Genomic DNA, 7128 nt, shown 5'->3' with positions numbered 1-7128 from the left:
GAGTATCATGTAATCTGTGAAAAGTGAAAGTTTGACTTCTTCTTTGCCTATTTGGATGCCTTTTATTTCATTTTGTTGTCTGATTGCTGAGGCTAGGACTTCCAACTCTATGCTGAACAACAGTGGTGAGAGTGGACATCCTTGTCATGTTCCTGATGTCACGGGGAAAGCTCTCAGTTTTCCCCTTTGAGGATGATATTCACTGTGGGCTTTTCACATATGGCTTTTATGATGTTAACATATATTCCTGCTATCTTGACTTTCTTGAGGGTTTTTATTAAGAAAGGATGTATTTTGTCAAATGCTTTTGTCTATTGACAGGATCATATGATGCTTATCTTTTCTTCTATTAATGTGATGTATCACACTGATTGATTTGCAAATATTGAACCGGCCGTGCAACACAAGAATGAAACCCACTTGATCACGGTGAATAATCTTTTTAATATACTGTTGGATTCGATTTGCTAGCATCTTTTTGAGAATTTTTGCATCCATGTTCATCAGGAATATTGGCCTCTAATTCTCCTTTTTAGTGGGGTCTCTGTCTTTATTGGGGCTTAGTTATTGGGAATCAATGTAATCCTGGCTTCATAGAAAAAATATGGAATGCTTCATGAATTTGCACATCATCCTTGCACAAGAGCCATGCTAATCTTCTCTGTATCATTCCAATTTTAGTATATGTGCTGCTGAAGCAAGCACAAAAATTAATTAAAATTTAAAAATACAGTACCCACAAAGTGCAATAAAGTGAAACACAGTTTTAAATTTTTTTTTAAAAAAGAGTAATTTGATCTAATTTAAATTTAAATAATTATAATAGCTGCTGTGTTGAGAGTAGACTATAAAGCCAAGGGTGAAGCACAGAGACAAGTACAAATGAGAAATGATCATGGCTTGGATAAGAGTTATAGCACTGGACATGTAAGAAGTGGTCATATTTAAATCAATGCTATTTCCTCATAAGCCAGATGTAAGGTAGGAGAAAGAGGGAGGAATCAAAACTGACCCTACTATTTCTGGCTGATATGCTGGGAAGATGAATGTTCAGCATACAACCTATAGTATTCTTTCAACAAATGTTCTTTGTATCTGAAGTGAAATAATTAGCTGTCTGTGACTTACAATAAAATGATTCCTTCAAAATTAAAATGATATCTAGACTACTTGGATCCCAATTGACAGTGTATTCAGGATACTTGTGCCCAGAGTGGAGCAAACAGGAAAGCAAAATAATATACAAAATAATAAATTTAAAAGCCTTACTCCAAGGGTGCCTGGGTGGCTCAGCAAGTTAAGCATCGGATTTTTGCTCTGGTCAAGATTTCATGGTTCGTGAGTTCAATCCCACATTGGACTCTGTTCAGACAGCTTAGAACCTGGAGCTTGCTTTGGAGTCTGTGTCTCTCTCTCTCTCTCTCTGCCTTCTCCTGCTTGTGCTCTCTCTTTCTCTCTCTCTCTCTCAAAAATCAATAAACACTAAAAAAAGCCTTACTCCTGTCTAGCTATGCCACATGCTACAAAGTACCTTAAGTCAATTTAATCTGGCAAATGAATGAGGAAATGACAACTCTTCAGTCTAAGAATTCCTTTGCCAACAGATCTCACAGTTCTTTCATCTCCTGAGTGGAATTTTGTTGATATCTTCAATTAGAACAATATGAGATATTTAGTATATCAATTAAGCAAAGGATTTGAAGAAGGTGGAGCCCTGGTTCCATTAAACTGAAAAGAATGACACAATTATTTACATTGCCAAATTTTCCTGCTGACAAGCAGGCACTTGCCAGGCTGACAAGCAGGCACGCCCCACAAGCACTTGCCAGGCTGAGTGGAAGAGAAGCAGCTGAAGAAAAATATTTCTACTTTCCAGAAATTGTATCTCACTCTACAGAAAGAACATAGCCCCTCCTATCATTTTATCTCATATATCTATTTGTTAAGACAGAAGTAGCTTTGTAACATTTAGAGAATATCCGTATTTCAAATATAAGCATAATAATGAACTCTTTTCAAACTGAAAAATTTAGGGGTTATAATTTTTGAAGAAGAATTAAGATAATTCCAGACATTATATTATCATTTCCTTCATTATAGGGAAAGAGAAATAGAAGAGAAAACAAAGGCAGAATTTACTAAACTTTTAGGGGGAGAGAAAGCACAAATAATGCAGAAGGTTTTCAAGGCAATGTTAAAAATCTTGGCTTATATTTAATATAATGTATTGCTATTCAAAGAACTTTAATGGCTGTGTTATTATCTGAAAGGCAGGAAACTAAGGTTTTGAAAAGTTATGTGATGTCATTCAAATACTTAGCAACCAAGACAAGACAAAAATATAAGCCTTAAAATTTATAAATAAGTTTTCTCTACTATATCAATGCTGTCTTTCAATTATAACTAAAAATATGAGGAAATCATTGACTTAGGTATTGATTTCATGGTTTGCGAGTTTGAGCCCCACTTTTGGCTCCATGCTGACAGTGCAGAACCTGCTTGGAATTCTCTCTCCTCCCTCTCTCTTTGTCTCTCCCCTCTTTGTGTATGTGCATTCTCTCTCTCTCTCCCTCCCTTCCTCTCTCTTTCTCCCAAAATAAATTAATTAATTTAAAAAAACTATTAAAAATTAAGAAATTAGGCAAAATAATAGAGACTTTTTCTTTAATAATATCAGAGGGAAATTATGTAAACTTCAAGTTCTTACATAAAATAGATAAAGCACTACTCTTACTTGTGGAGTAATTTACGATTGACAAACAACACACCAATTAATAAAAGCACAGGAAATAGCTAAACAAAAGAACATAGCTTCTAGGAAATCAATAGGTTACTGTAGCATCTTAGACTGGAAATAAAGGTAAACAAATATTTAAACTGCAAGCACTTTGGAAAACAGCTGTGTTCACATGCCTGTGATTGGTAAGACAGTTTTAACTATCAGAATCAATCTGATCTGATGGAAGATGCTAATGACGGATAGCCACTATAACTCATCTCCCAAAGTACTAATTTTGGGGAGATGTAAAACATAATGCCTAGCATTGAATTCATGGGAAAATATGCCTTCCTTTTGCTGAGTATGGCTAGCTTAAGTAAATTGGTGACACAAATAGCAATTGTAAAGTCGTCATTGGAATTAGAATGAGTGTCTATCTTTGGAGATGTTTCAAGAACATTGGTGGGTGAAAAGTGACTTCATTGACCTTACATGATAACTAAAAGGAAGGGGACTTTTTGGTATTTATGATTTTCTTATCAAACATTGTGTAAATACAAGGGATTTATACCAAATAAATATATGTGTTACAATAGACATCTTCTAATGCCACAGTTGCATGGGCTATTTATTTATTTATTTAGAGAGCATGTGCTCATGCATGAGTGGGATAAGGTCAGAGAGAGAGGGAGAGAGATAATCCCAAGCCCACTATGTTAGCATAGAGTCTTATGTGGGGCTCCATTCCAACATTGTGAGATCATGACCTGAGCCAAAACCAAAAGTCCGGCATTTAACCGACTGTGCCACCCAGGTGCCCTGCATGGGCTATTCTTTATAAAGAAATTATACAACTGAAACCATTAGTACTGCAGATGTTTCTTCAAGTAGCAGAGAAGCAGTGTGCTGATCCATCCACATTGCCTCTTATAGCCCCTTAAAAATCATAATACATAATTTTTTAAGTTTATTGTGAGAGAGAGTGCAAGAGAAAACATGAGCAGTGGAGAGGCAGAGAGAGAAAGAGGGAGAGAGAGACAATCCCAAGCAGCCTCCATACTATCAGCATGGAGCCCTGCGCAGGGCTTAAACTCATGAACTGTGAGATCATGACCTGAGTTGAAACTAAGAGTCTTCCCAGGTGCCCCTATAATACATATTTTAATAGAGTTAATTGGAATTATAAATAAGTCTATAAAATAAAGCTAATTATACTGTGAAAGGAGCAAATCCTTGGTGTCAGCTGAATTAATGATGTTTCAGTGGAACTAACTCCCTACACTTAAGATAATGCATAACCTTAAATAGAATGAGGGCATCATTTGGCTACAAAAAGAATAGATTCCTACCTAATGTGTCTATATTTTCTCCTTCAAACATATGAAAAGAGATTTCCTTCAGATTTATTATTAAACACTTTTGGATACCTCCTCTAAAGACAAAATAATGTCAGATGGAATTAAGTCTCCAAGTTGACAAATGCTGTGTCTTTTTGGTCTTTTAAAACAATAAGAAGAAATGTTGAGGGTTTAGAAGGTTAGAATATTTTACTGAAAAATATTCTGGATTCCATTTCTATCTTTTAGATAATGTGAGGATCTTTATAGAAAGCCATGCTTAAAATAAAATTTCCTTTCAAGATATATTCCTGTCCTATGAATCTGTCTATTATTCTACCTGATATGATATAAATATACCAACATTGAGTTTACGATTGAGTCTATCTACTGAGGTCAAAGTGAAAATAAGAATGGCTTTTGAAAAATTCAAAATTATAAAAACAATATTTTATTTGGACAGAGTAAATTATAATTGGATATTTTCCAATATTGGTTAGTGTGCTCCACATGCAGAAAAATTCTTTTCCTTGGTCATTAGCAATTCTTTCCAGAAAAAGAACCAATTGAAGAAAAAGTCACAAAACTATAAGAAATTGAAGGAAATCTACTTCTCGGTCACAAATAGCCTCAAGACTTAAGTGGACACACATATAATTAGCATAATTTTTATTGAATGAATAAATAGTGGCGTGATGCAGAAAACTACTTAAGGGTAGACTTTTTGTTTTGCTTTCTCTTGTTTTCATTTCAGAATCCCTAACACCAACTTGGTGGCCAAGTCACAATTCATGCTAAGACAAAGGTTGTTGAGTGAATGGATGAGAAGAATGGAAAAGGAAATCAACGATGGAAATAGATGCAAGAAGGAGGAGAGAAGCAAAGATAAACGACAAATTGAATTTAACCCACATGGAGTCACCAAAGAATGAAACAGCCACTTGAACTTTCATACTTCTAGTACAGTGTCACAGTATTTTCACTATTCCAAATCCCAAATAATACTTTTTATTAAACTAAAAAGCTGATAGTTTCCCCCTCATGTTAATGAGTATAAACATCTCCTGGAGTATTCAAGGGATATTCTAATTCCTCCATAAAATATTAGTTTTTACCAAATTATAATAAATGTTTATTGTTTGAGTTTAGTCTGAATAATCCATTAATATCCCTAATCTTCCTTCATGCATTGTTCTTAAAGATCAACTTTAATGTCAGAATGATAAAATAATTTTCATTTCCAATTCAACTTTTTCAATTGAAATTTGAATTCAGACTTTAGAGAGAAAATAAATCTCACTGACCATTATCACAGTTGTGAGATACAGTAGCTATGTGCCATGAACCAATGTCTCAACTAGCCTAACATATCTCCTGTAAAAAGCCCATTATGTCATTGGTAAATATTTGATAAATTGGGAAACATAAAATTTCAGTCAGCAAATCTAACCCAGGCCCTCCCAGAAGCGAAGGAAAATAAAATGTGAATGTGTCTATGTGCTCACGTTTGAAATTAAATATACCTCTCTTTCAATTATGCTTATTTAAGTAATATCTTGAAAATGTTTGCTAGGTATATTAAGCATATTTAAGACTGTCTTCTTTAAAAAATATAGAGAGAGAAGGTACCAGGTAAGAGGAACATGCAAACATTGCAATATATCAGAAAATATAATCTATGAATTTGCTGCAATCCATATTCTGATAACTCAGCATTTGACCAGAGCAAGTCACTTTGTAGAGGTTTTAGCTTCAAGCTGTGTTTTTTGTCAATAGTTTTAAAAACTAGGAATCTAAAACAAATAAACAAAAGTTGTAGGAGTAGAAGGGGAAGGAGGAAAATAATAAATAAGTGAAAGGAGACATTTGGTGGCCTCAAGAGAGTGATTAAAAAGTACACCTTGAATGAAGTAAAATGGTCTGAGAATAGAATCTCAGATGTGGCATTGGCTAATTTTAAAATGTAAGCAAGATGTCAACCTGTATTGTCTTGTGTTTCCTCTCCATCAGTAAGCTGAGGACGATGCTACCTACCTTAAAATTTAAGACATATATGTATATAGAGAAACAGATATAAATATATACATACATATCATGAATGACTGATACCCAGTGGATGTTTAACTAATAGTAGGTATTACTGCTGCTGCTGCTGCTGCTGCTGCTGCTGCTGCTGCTATTACCATTATTACCACAACCTGTTATACCTATTAGAGAATAAATAGTATGAAAAGCAAATACTGTTATGCCCAAAAGGGTAGTTAAATTTGATTCTAGTCACATTCAAGGCTTGTGTTTAACCTTTTTATTTATTTCTTAAATTAAACTCATTAAAGTTTAATAATTTCTTATTCTTATATGGTTCTTTATAATTTTAAAGGGCTTTCAAAAAACATGTATTGTTATTTGAATTGTATTCAAAATTTTTTGGTTTATTCTATCACTCTTACCAAGTATAATTCTGCAGTATTATACTTCAAGTCATCAAATTATGAAATGACAGAGATGTAAAATTGTCTAGTTCACACCTCATGAGCATAGGAAGAAAATGAGGCCTCTGAAGGTTGAAACAACTTGCCTCAAACCACATATAAAACAAGTAGTAATTCTGAAACAATTTGCAATAAATACAAATAAATACTGACAAAAGCTATCGTAAAAATATATAGTTCCAAGTCCAATCAATAGACCAATCATTCTAAATGATGTTTAATACAAAAACAAATTTAAAACAATCAAAAAATTGGACAGGTTTTAGATCATGTTTGCAAAGCAATGTGGACCTGAGACTATGTCAATAGTGTAATCATATTATTGACCTAGTACAGAGATGAGTACATTTTGTGTCTATCCCACAAATATTTCCAAAGCCATATTTAACATAATTTTTGATTTTGATGTAATTCAATTTTTAGGAGAGTTTATTTTTATAGTATAGGACCAGGAATAAAAATGCAAATCCATAAGTATACTTGGGGTATGATCTTCTAATATAGTGCTTCTCAACTTTGCAGTTGGCTGATCCTTTTGGTAGTATAATATATTCATGATCTTTTGATCTCATCCTTTCTG

General features: G+C 33.7%; 1 non-coding gene across 1 annotated transcript; it reads right to left on the bottom strand.

The window, feature by feature from the left end:
* Positions 1-598: 598 nt before the first annotated feature.
* LOC128773937 (U6 spliceosomal RNA) lies at positions 599-705 on the bottom strand. The gene has a single exon (XR_008418430.1). It is a non-coding gene; the product is annotated as a U6 spliceosomal RNA (small nuclear RNA).
* Between the last annotated feature and the right edge of the window lie 6423 nt (positions 706-7128).

The sequence above is a fragment of the Panthera pardus genome, unplaced genomic scaffold, assembly GCF_024362965.1.
Source record: "Panthera pardus isolate Hobbes unplaced genomic scaffold, ASM2436296v1 HiC_scaffold_27, whole genome shotgun sequence".
Taxonomy (NCBI): Eukaryota; Metazoa; Chordata; class Mammalia; order Carnivora; family Felidae; genus Panthera; species Panthera pardus.
Note: the sequence above shows the minus strand (reverse complement) of the source record. Positions and strands in the feature narration are given on the sequence as shown.